This window comes from Hemicordylus capensis, chromosome 4, assembly GCF_027244095.1.
Source record: "Hemicordylus capensis ecotype Gifberg chromosome 4, rHemCap1.1.pri, whole genome shotgun sequence".
In the NCBI taxonomy this organism is placed as follows: Eukaryota; Metazoa; Chordata; class Lepidosauria; order Squamata; family Cordylidae; genus Hemicordylus; species Hemicordylus capensis.
In genome coordinates this window covers 56,976,494-56,988,834 of record NC_069660.1, presented here as the reverse complement: position 1 = coordinate 56,988,834, position 12,341 = coordinate 56,976,494, and the positions used below count along the sequence as shown (strand labels likewise).

General features: G+C 45.6%; 1 pseudogene; it reads right to left on the bottom strand.

Annotated features, from left to right (window-relative positions):
- Window positions 1-2,169: 2,169 nt before the first annotated feature.
- On the bottom strand, window positions 2,170-3,133 carry LOC128323129 (fos-related antigen 1-like; annotated as a pseudogene).
- Between the last annotated feature and the right edge of the window lie 9,208 nt (window positions 3,134-12,341).

The following is a 12,341-nucleotide window of genomic DNA, read 5'->3' as shown; positions in this document are numbered from 1 at the left end:
TGTACACAATTTGAAACCTGGTGCTATTGATTCTGTTTTTTGTAATTCATGCCTTTGATTGAGCAAACATTTGACTGATTATTTGAAACCCAGCATCTGTCCTTGATCTTCAACTTGCCATAAGAAGCAATGCTTTGGAAACTAAACCAAATGTAAATAGCAGATCACACATCTGGTTTCCCCAAATCTAGTTTGTTGATTTAAAGTTAAACAAATGTAATTCTTCCTTTATAATTGGCACCCTGACATAATTTGTTCTTTTTATGTCTGCAAAAGAGGACATGTTTTTTCAAAAGGGCTTGCCTTGCTTGTTCTTAAAACTAATGTCCTATTCTGTATCAGGCTGTTCTACCACTGTTAGCTCCTGTATTTACCCAAACTGAAGACTACTCTGAATTTGAGACAGCCCCCTTTAAAAATGCAGGGTTAAATACAAGTTATATTACATTTACCTGAGCCCCTGGTGGCGCAGTGGTAAAACTGCCGCCCTGTAACCAGAAGGTTACAAGTTCGATCCTGACCAGGGGCTCAAGGTTGACTCAGCCTTCCATCCTTCCGAGGTCGGTAAAATGAGTACCCAGAATGTTGGGGGCAATATGCTAAATCATTGTAAACCGCTTAGAGAGCTCCGGCTATAGAGTGGTATATAAATGTAAGTGCTATTGCTATTGCTAAGTGCTTACCTGAAAGGAAGAGGATGCTGAATTTAAGATGGCCCCCTGATTTCTAACGTTAAAGAACTTGGAGGAAACCTCTCGTCTTGGATTCAGGTAAAAACCATATGTAAGAGTACTATAATGACACTAGGCTGCATTCTCACAACTGCTTTTCTGGCCCTGGAGGTCAGCTTAGGAGCATAGGAGCATAGGAAACTGCCATATACTGAGTCAGACCATTGGTCTATCTAGCTCAGTATTGTCTTCACAGACTGGCAGCAGCTTCTCCAAGGTTGCAGGCAGGAATCTCTCTCAGCCCTATCTTGCAGAAGCCAGGGAGGGAACTTGAAACCTTAAGCTCTTCCCAGAGCGGCTTCATCCTCTGAGGGGAATATCTCGCAGTGCTCACACATCAAGTCTCCCATTCATATGCAACCAGGGCAGACCCTGCTTGGCTATGGGGACAAGTCATGCTTGCTACCACAAGACCAGCTCTCCTCTCCCCCAGCTAGAATGGGCAGGTGTGCCTGGCAGATTATCCCTTTTGCTGCTGGGTTGCTGTGGTGCTCTGTCCACACAATCTCACCTAACAACTCCAGGAGAGCAGACCATGGCAGCCATTGGCCTCGAGGGATCCAGATGGAATCCTGTGCCACGCCTCACACTGCTCTGACCCTGGAAAGCCTCCCACATATCATCACAGTTGCTCCTGTTCATCTGGGCACAGGATGAGTTTTGTTCTGGGCGGCAGTATCAAGGCAGTGTGTGCGCACGTGCATTCAGAGACGGGTCCTCCCATTCATAGGAAGCTGCCATATACCGAGTCAGACCACTGGTCTATCTAGCTCAGTATTGTCTTCACAGACTGGCAGCGGCTTCTCCAAGGTTGCAGGCAGGAATCTCTCTCAGCCCTATCTTGGAGAAGCCAGAGAGGGAACTGGGAACCTTCTGCTCTTCCCAGAGCAGCTCCATCCCCTGAGGGGAATATCTTCCAAGTCTCCCATTCAAACGCAACCAGGGCAGACCCTGCTTAGCTAAGAGGGACAAGTCATGCTTGCTGCCACAAGACCAGTTCTCCTCTCCTGAAAAATAAAACTAACTGAGTGGACATTAAAAAACTCATGTGTGTACGCACATGCGCACGCCTTAGAGGAAACACGAGTGGAGTGCTTTTTTTTTTTTAAAGGGGGGAGTGAAGGTGTAAATATTAACCTATGAAGAGAATGCATTGGTCAGAATTCTAGGCCTCTGGAATCAGATTCTTTAGTAAACAAAAGGGCCGTCTGGCGAGTCTTGAGGACTAGCAACTTGACTCTGGGATTTGGTTTGGCACAAACCCGAGCAAGAGGCCTGTCTGTTCTGTGACCAGTGTGCGGGGCACAGGTGAGGCACACTGGGCCGAAGGACTCTAGAACTGCCAATGTGGTCCAGGGCCAAAAGGAAGCACCTTAGAACCCAGTGGATGTGCAAGATTCTAGAGCACCCTTGCTATGCCGGACGCAGCGGGCACTGTTCAGAGGGCCAGCAAGGTGGGCGAGTTGAGAGAATCGGAGGAGTGGTCCCTGCTGCTGCTGCGTTGGTGGGCCGAGGAGCAGAGCTCCTGGGGGAAACCGGAGCCGGAGGGCACATCGGGGTCTCCCGGGGTGGGGTAGGTAAAGATCAGGCTGGGGTGAGAGAGAAGGAGTAGCTATCAGGATGGGGGTGTGCAGGGCCTCGGGCTCCAGGACCACACTGGGGGGCAGGACAATGCTAGGAGGCACAGGGGCGGCACGGCGGGGGACACTGCTGGGCCCCGGCAGGGACTCCTGCTTCATGGGGGGCCTGGCCGGGGCCGCAGGCTGGCTTCGGCCTTCTTCCTCTTCCTCTTCCCCCGAGGACTCCCCGGGGACTTTGCAGATGGGGTGGTCTCCAAGACCAGCTCCAGGCATTCAAGACCAGCTCCAGGCATTCCTTCTGCTTCTGCAGCTCTGCAATCTCCTTCCGCAGCCCGGACTGCTTGGTATCCAGCTGGTCCGTCTCCATTTGCAAGGTGTCTGTTAGTTCTTTCCGGCGGTTGCGACACTTGGCAGCTGCCAGTTTATTCCTCTCCCGCCTCAAGCGGCGTCTTTCTTCCTCTTCGGGTGTCAGCTGTTCAGAGTGACGCCTCCGGGGTATTAAGGTGGGGCTGATGGTGCGGATCACCCCCCCCCCCGGCCGGATGCCGGCAGGATAGTGCGGGCACCGGTAGGGCTGTGGGTAGGGGGGCATTCCTGAAGAAGCACCCATGATTGTAGGCTGGACCATCCACTGGAGATTGTGCTGGTGGTGATGGTATTAAGGTTGGGCACGAAGCTGCTGGTGCTGGTGCTGCTGCTTCCAGCCCTGGGATCAGAGGGGTACTGCTGCGATCCTGGCTGTAGGGGGGACGCCAGGCCCAGGAAGTGTGGCCGAAGAGGTCCGGGAGCAGGTTGCCTTCCTGCTCCGTAATCCTTGTACATCTCTGCCCGGGCTCAACCCCACAGTCACCTTTCCCACAATTCTCTGAATCGTGCTTTCAACCAGCCTTGATTTTTGGCCACTCTGGCCTCTTGGCTCTGAGGCCAGAGTGGGAGGCTGAAGCAGCTCCAACCATGCATGGCTGTACTTGGCGATCACCAAAGAGCTTCGTCAACACTTGGTGACACTGTGGAGGTGAAGAGAGTGCTGGCTACCTTAACCCTTTCCCTGCCATGGGGAGATCACCTGGGTTGTGACCTGTCTGACCTCTAGATCACGCTGGTGGGAAGTGGGGAGGCAGGCACATGGAAAGGGACTGTCGAGGCCTAGACAGATAAGTGGGCTATGCAATCAGACAGCCGAGCCTGAACCCCAGGGTGGGATTAGGCATATCTGTGGACCCAAGGGCATCCTGGACAACACTACCTACCAGTGTCTGCCACCTACAATGTCTGGCACTGCCTGAGCCCACAATGGACAGGTGTGCATCTTGGGAGATGGACCATTCCCTGCACCTGTGCTTTTCATGGGGAGTACCATATTTGGAGAGTGCTTCAGCCCCCAACTTCTACTGGCCAAAGACAGAACCACAAATTTTCACCAAGGGCGCCCTTGAGGAAGGGGTGTCCAAGGACCACCTGTGCAACCCTTCTCATCTTTCTCTCTCCCTGTTTACATGTTGCACAAACATACGTGTGTGGGAGAGATGCTAGAGCACCACTCTGTGGTGCACTATATCCAAGGATGTCTGTAGTGGGTTTCCAGGTGAGGGTGTGGTGCATGTAGGATCAGGGAGAGGCATGGGTTCTCATGATCAGTGGATTCTGGTTAGGGCATCCAGGGGGATGGCTTGATCCTAGATCAAGTATCCTGGTTAACTCCATGGAACTTAGCTGTGATTTCCACTACATGTGGCTTCACACAATCACACCAATGTTGGTCAACCACATTTAAGCACAGCTTACATGATTGTGAGAACATAGCTCTGGAGCCAAATTATAAACTTTATAAATTAGAACCTTTTTAAAATACTAGCCAGAGAAGTATCCACATGCTCTAGTCCAGAGAGGATGCATATTTAAACAGAAGTCTGTGCTGAATCCCATCAAAAAATAATGCATATATTTACTGATAATAGGAACTCAGTTTGAATTTCTCTCTCATATATGAAATGCTTCTTTGTTGTTTGGGGCTGCTATTGTCTGTATAACATTATTCTTTGTGCAGATTCTTGCAAAATCATAATCTCAAGACAAACAAGGCACCAGCTAGCTTATTTAAAATTTCATGCAAATATGTATTTCTCTGCATTTTTGCCAAGTAAGGCTTGATAAAGCTTTTGTTGGGCTTTTTTCTGATATTGAAACTCATTGTATAGTTTAAGATGTTATCAGCTCTCGAAATCCCAAGGTGCATATTATTACAGATGCTAAAACACACAAATAAGGCAGTTCCTCCCTGCCTTGCCTGGAGTAAAATCCATCTAGTAAAATTCAGTAAAGTAACAAAGTAGACTGACTCTTAATGAAAAGGATCTTGGGACCAATTCCTATGACAAATGGGAACAGTATTGTGAAATGTCTGATGATAAACCACAGCTTAACTTACTCTTTCAAGCAACGATATCCACATGTCTGAACATTCCCAAAGCTGGTCACCGCTACTGCAACATACCAAATCATTACAAAATAACTGGTTGTATGAATAAGACCAAAGTACTGGCTGCAATCCCTTAGACCAAAGTACTGGCTGCAATCACATTTGATGGCACACAAATAATGTTTTGGTTAGAGAGAGACAAGGACGTGTGTGTATGTACTAGACTGCACTCTGCTAATCACTACGGCTTTTCAAACACTGACTGCAAATGTATCTCTGGCTAGGTGACCTTGGCATTGAAACAGAAGCTGGAACTTGCAATGAAGAAAACATCCTTTAGAACTAGGTCAAGGAATATACCAACATATTTTTTTTGTTCATGATGTGCTGAGCTAGAAGATATTACAGCCAATTGACACATTTTCTGTCTCTGCTGGCATTTCTGCTGCTATCAGGCTAGGCTCATTTACAAAAAAAAACCCTCTCATAGCACAAGAATGTAACTTTGGGCTGCCTATTCCACAAAATATATCCAAATTTTGAATAGCTTCAACTAAACTGGTAAGCAAAACATTTTCCTTCAGTTCTGTGGAGTACCACAGACTTTCTCCATAACTCACCTATATGTGTCTGTTCTGAGACCACAGTGATAAACTACTAGGTCGTTCACATGACCAGGTGGGCAGGGAGGCAGGTGGGCAGGTGGGCAGGCTGGTTTAACTCACCTTCCTCCCAAACAAGCGCTTGAGCTTGCTGCATTCCCTGCTGTTGGAACCCCTGCTGTTCCATGCACCGCGGAGCAGCACAGATTGCTCGGAGGCCAGGACTCATCATCCCAACCTCTGGGAATCCCACAATGCATTGCGTGACAAGCGTGATGCATTGGGAGATTCACCCAAGAGACGGGAGCTGGAATCAGCCCAGCTCACACACAAGTAAGTAGCCCAGGTAAAGGGAGTGCTCACTCGCTTACCCTCAGCTAGCAGCTGGGCTAAAAAACCGGATTAGGTGGCGCTAGCCTACCAGGATCAGGCCCAATCCTGGTGGTTCTCACAGGCTGGGCGTCCCTAGCCTGGGTTAGGTTGTGAAGAGAACAGCCTATATGTCTCTGTGACAGCCTCCTATTGTTTTGTGGACATGAAGACTGCACAACAGCACAGAACAGCAATTTCAACTGTTTTTCAAGGGGGCGGGGTGGCTCCTGAAAATTAGCTGCAGACTTTCAGAGCTTCTTCACCCTGCCCAGCCACCCCATCTCCTGATTTGTTTAACATCCAGCCTGATGAAGAATTCTGGAGCACTGGAAAGCTTGCTTAACGCTTTTATGTAACTTTGGTTGGTCCTAATAATAGTATCGCTTGATATTGAAATTTGCTAGATAGGTGTATTTTCTTCTCTTGTCTAGGGGCATGCTTGTCTGTATGTTTTGTGTCTATGTTTGGGTTTGGTGGAGACTAAGCTCCTCCCTCCTGTTAGCTTCTTGCTTGGTGTCCTGAATTCAAACTGAGAGGTTCTCCCTCTCTCTGCATAAGAGACTGTTAGTCTGTTTTTTTCTTAGCCTATGTTTTCATTAGTAATAAATATCAAACTCTTATTTCTCAATTAAAGTTGTTTGCTGTTCAGTTACTTATAGAGCATAAGTAATTTCTCTGTAACTCTTGATAGTCTCTTTTTGGCTTTTATCCAAATCAGACATATAGCTAATGCATCCTGATAAAATCTGACAGCCCAGTGATACTGCTTAACAAACCTGATACAAAGGATACTAGAGAGAGATTTCTACCAGGGGTGGCCATTGGCCAACCTGAGCCTTTCAGCTGCTGTTGGACTACAGCTCACATAATCCTTGTGGCCGGGGTGATGGGATTTGTAATCCAGCAGCTGGTGAGCTTCAGGTTGACCATCCCTGCTTGATATAAAAGGCAGTATGGGATGTAGTGCATTACGTTCTCAGCTTTCCATGAGTTGTATATACACAGTTGTTGGTCTGTCAGGATTTTACCTACCTTTCAGATATGTTGATGGCATTGTTTGAATGCATAACTGGGTGAAGGTTTTTCTTAATGGGCGACACAAAAGTTCTTGAAAGTAGCTTTTATTGTGTGTGTGAGATCCATCCTGACAAAACAATGCAAGAACTGTAAAGTTCTTTCCATGTCCCTATTACAAATCCTACCTTGGGTTAATTCCTTCACTCTCCCTGGATCTGCCATGGCTATCATATTTTCAGGTACACTGAATTAAGCTTTGACTAGACAGCATTCTCCAGCAGGCATCTTGATTGATTGATTGATTGATTGATTGAGTGCTGTCAAGTCCATGTCAACTCTTAGTGACCACATAGATAGATTCTCTCCAGGATGATCTGTCTTTAACTTGGCCTTTAAAGGTCTCTTAGTGGTGCATTCATTGCTGTTACAATCAAGTCCATCCACCTTGCTGCTGGTCATCCTCTTCTTCTCTTTCCTTCAACTTTCCCCAGCATTATGGACTTCTCAAGGGAGCTGGGTTTTCGCATAATGTGTCTATAGTAGATTTATACTTTCTGTTATTGTTGTTGTTGTTTGTTATTAATTCAATTCTATACCGCCCTTCCAAAAATGGCTCAGGGCAGTTTACACAGAGAAATGATATATAAATAAGATGGATCCCTGTCCCCAAAGGGCTCACAATCTAAAAAGAAACATAGGATAGACACTAGCAACAGTCACTGGAGGAACTGTGCTGGGGGTGGGTAGGGCCAGTTACTCTCCCCCTGCTAAATAAAGAGAATCACCAGGTTAAAAGGTGCCTCTTTGCCAAGTTAGCAGGGGTAACTGTTGTGACTTGAGCTTTGATGGGAGGCCAATTTCTGCTCATAACAATGCATCTGGCATACCATTAGGAAATCATGGAAAAGCTTTAAGAATCTGGTTTTTTATCATCCCTAAAAGAATGTCTTCTCAATTCCACAGTCTATGCCATACAGAATGTTGTATAAATGTCTCTAAAGAGCTGTTCCAAGGCCCTGCCCTTGGCTCCACAATGCTTTCATGAGGAGGGTGGGTTTTGGTGGGAGGAGGGTTTGGTGGAGGGTGAGTTTTTAGCATTCAGTTGTTACTAAAAAGAGCATCTGGTTCTTTCTGTTGGAGGGCACCCTGTGCCATGCAGTAATAGACTGAAGTGGATGATTACTTTTTGTACATCTTTTTCCAAAGATAAGGGAAAGCTTGCAATAAGAACTGCATTTTGGTTCTGCAGAATCCTAAAGCTCTCTGTAGATTGTGGCTAAGTGACTGTGAAGAAAGATAAGCAGCTAAACCAGAGAATGAAATGGAGATTGTAAAGGAACACAGACAAAGTCCAGAGTATGTGAAGCACAAAAGGTGGAGGGACCAGATTGCAGGAGACTACTTAGGAGAAAGTGTGACTTGGAGAGTGGAAGTGTGGTGTATGTGTGTTTTGCAGTATGTAGTAGGTTTTGTATTGTGGTATGTACTGTGGATAAAAGAAACAGGTAAGAAAAATGCAAAGGATCCTACCAGAAACTCTTTCAATATACAGAGGTGACTGTGGAGTAAATGGTCTTCTGCAGTAGGTCAGCAACTCTGCCCCAGACTTAACCAACAGTCCTCAGCAGACTGGGAACAAAACACTGCTCTCTTATGAACAGGACTCTTTCTAAGGAAAATTCAGAACCGCACAATGGTATGTGTGTAGAATTTGCCACTATATCACACACCTGTGCATTTTCTTTGTCTAAGCACACATACTTTGTTGTCTATGACACTGTGTATGCTGCGGTGACTTTTAGGGCCCAGTGTGGAGAAATGAGAAATCATATCAACTATTTTGATACTAGGACACTTAGAAGCCTACATAGGCCCCATTCACATATAATGGGAAACTGGAGTTGAAGGGACCTGTGGCTGAATTTTTAGCATGTCCAAAGGCATGCAACAGTGTTCTGGACACAAAAGCAACCTGAGATTTCCCTCCCGGAATTCCAGTTTGAACCTTTGGTTTGTAGTGGGTTTTGCTACTCCTACCTGAGTTTGCAAAGTCCAAGCATTACATCCAAACAGTTCACTGAACTCAAACCAGAGTTGAGGGAGGAAGCGCCTCCTTCACTCTGGCTGTGATTGGTAGCCGGGGCTGTCCTTCTTCCCAGAAGGAAGTCCATGCAGTCAGTTCCCCTCTTCCCTCTGCAGTCTCCCTGACTGCATTAGGTGTCCTGCCAGATATATCCAAATGTCGACAGGTAACCACGTGGGGCGGAGGGACCCACATTCAGACTTGTCTGCATTCAGATCCGTGGTTCTGTGTTACATGTGAATGAGGCCATAGAGTAGGAGACAATCCTTAAAACTGGGAAACTGACAGCATGATTGCAGATGGCTCTGCTGGGAACTCTGCAGGAAGCATATTGGCAGAGGGAAGAGAAACAAGTATGCTTGAGCAGCATCTAAATTCCAAAGGAGCCTGGACTAGTCACTTTGTTTCTCATTATTATCAGTGATTCTTTACCTCCTCTAACATACTACAACTTTGGCATGACTTGGATTTTTGAGCTGCAAATATTCTCTTTGAACTGTACTTTTCCTTTTGAACTGCATATTTTGTGTCTGGTTGCACATTAAAACAACCTCTGCTTATGAGTCACTGCAACATCACTGAACTCCATCATGACTGAAAAAGGATTGAGCATTAGAGTATGGATAATGTGTTATATCCTGATCCTTTGCCAGTTCCTCAAACCACAGGTGACATCACTGGGGGCAATGCCTAGCCAGAAAAGAAATAGAAGAAAATCTCAGTTGCTGCCAAAACTGTAATCTTCCAAATTGAAATTCCAGATATTCTGTCCTATGTTGCAGCTACAGTTCAAGATTCCTTCCTCTTCATTTCTCTTTACTGCCCTAGTAGCCTGTCTTCTAGGGACTAATTCAGGGACAAAAAATTGACTTGCCATGTAACTACAAGAGGAACCAGAGACTGTGGAGAGCACATGCTCTTGTCTGGTGTGTCATGTGAAGCCACCAACACTCCCAGTTACCAACTCCACTCTAGATTCATCTCCCAACTTGCAATCAGAAATTGAAGTTGGCTTCACAATATCAGTAAAATCTAAGGTGGAAGTCAGTAACTGGGCACATCAATGACTTCACACAACCCACCTGATGGGAGTGTGTGTTTCCCACATTCTCCAGTTTTTCTTGTACCTTCTTGGTAAGTACTTACAGGTAGTTGTGTGAACCTACACAAAGAATCAAATATTAAATTAGACATTGTAATAGAGACTGCAGCCCAAAACCTATATACCTGGAAGTCAATGCCTGTTGATCCATTTAATTTCTTTTGAAAAACAACAACACACATTTTGGATCAGAGAGTTAATGTGAACTAGAGATATGTTTCTTCCTAAAGGCTAATACAATTCAGATACAGGCAGAAAAGACGGGGAGAAGAGAGAGGCTGAGGACTGGCATGGTTTTGAGGAGAATAGTAGAGGAAAAGAAGTGGGGGAAGGAGAAGGGAGCAGGGAAAGGATGGAGTGAATTCCAAGGCTTGTAATAGGAGCAGCATATTTACCAGGAACAGAGGCTTGAGAGAGAAGAATCACTTCAGCTGAAGGGGTGAGGCACTAGGCGGAGACAGGAGTCGTTGCAGTGCTCAGATCAGGCAGCTTGGGCAGCAAAACTCAGGCATTGCCGTAGTTTCTGTTCATGAACAAAATTCCTGCTTTGCCCCGCGGCTTAACAGCAAACCCTGGGATCCTGTGAGCAGCTTTTTGCTGTAGGCAAAAGATTGCTGAACTCTCTGTCTAAAGCCTCATTCTTTATAGTGTTTTTCTCTTTGATCCTTGAATAGAATCTATTCAAAATCTCCTCTTTTCCTGGGTGTCCAAAAAGGTGACAACTTGCTGCTACCTTCTGAACAAAGTCTTAATTATTCAGGATATTGGCCAGTCCAGAGAGATCTCTGAATCTCATCTTCTGTAAACTGCGCGCTCAGGAAGGGAGGGGTGGGGAGCATTGCCCAAGGCAAATCTGCACTTGAGAGCCACAATGGCATCTTCCCAAAAGGTGTTAAAAAGTCAGCAGTTAGTAAGGGGATTCAGGATATTCTGTGTGAGACAGCTTGTGTACCTCTACCCAGTGTTTAATTGAAAACAAGAGAATATTTAAAGTATACATGAAAAGGTGTGTGTGAGATTTGTAGCATTGGTGAGGTGAGGATTAAAATCTACAGGCATTTACTGTGTATGCATTTGGCTATGTTGAATTTCTATAGAGAGCAATTGATAACGATTAACACTGGCTTCTTGCAACGGGAAGATCAGCCTCTGGCAGACTCTTCCATAGACATAGTGAGTCAGATGCATTTTAGCATATGAGTAGCCCAGGCCAAAGCCTTTGTGTTCACCCATTTTACAAAACAATGCTGGATTCCTCCTGCTCCAGAGAGCAGGGAGAGCAACATCCTACTTCACCTTGAGTTCAGGTATCATTTCTTAATAAACTGAAACCAGACACAAGCCTATATTTCACCATACTTCTGAGTTGGTACCTCTGGTTCTGATATGTTATAGACTGTTCATAACAACGGCAGAAGTTGAACAGGCCTGCCTAAGAGCATGTCTTGTCATTTGACTGTGTGTCAACAGGGTCTGATGTGACCCTAGTGTGTGTGTGTGACCTTTCCAGCTGCAAAATAACTTAGTATCCCACATCTTCCATTCCTTGAATTTGTCAATCCTAGTGGCGCAGCGGGGAAATGCTTGACTAACAAGCAGAAGGTTGCCAGTTCAAATCCATGCTGGAACTATATCAAGCAACAGCGATGTAGGAAGATGCTGAAAGGCATCATCTCATACTGTGCGGGAGGAGGCAATGATAAACCCCTTCTGTATCTTACCAAAGAAAACCACAGGGCTCTGTGGGCGCCAGGAGTTGAAATCGACTTGATGGCACACTTTACCTTTACCTTTATTTGAATATTAACACTATGGTTTAAGAGCTCAGTTTCTCCATCTTCTTTTTAGGACTGATTATCCTCTACTTACATCCTCTCTCCTGCAGCTGTTCTAACTTCCTTTGTCTTACTGCCTTGGTAAATTGTAAGACTTTTGGATCATCTAGAAGTTTGGATTTATGTATTTGTTGATGTGTCAGCTTTCTATTTAAATATTCAGAACAGCTTCCCAAACTACTAATATCAACAACTAGTAAAACAAAACACAAACTGTAAAATATATAAAGCACCAAAACACCAGGACAGCATTTATTTTATTTTATTTTTTAAAGCAGCACAGCACTCCTATAAAACCTTGGTGCTCATCATCTGTTTACAGAAAGCCTTTTCATAGGGGAAAAATGTATTTACCTGCCAGCAGAAACTATCCAGAATGGGAGCAAAATAAGCCTTGTTAGGCAAAGGTACCACTACTGAAAAGGAACATTAAATAGAACTAGGCCATGAGATCTAGGGAGCGGAGCATGAGAACTAAAGGGTGGTCACCCAAATGATGGGGGATAGGGGCATGGTATGTAGTGGCTCTGGGGGTGAAGGCTGGCTGTGCCTATTGGCTCAGGGTACTGGTTGGTGGATTTGAGGGGTGGAACTAATGGC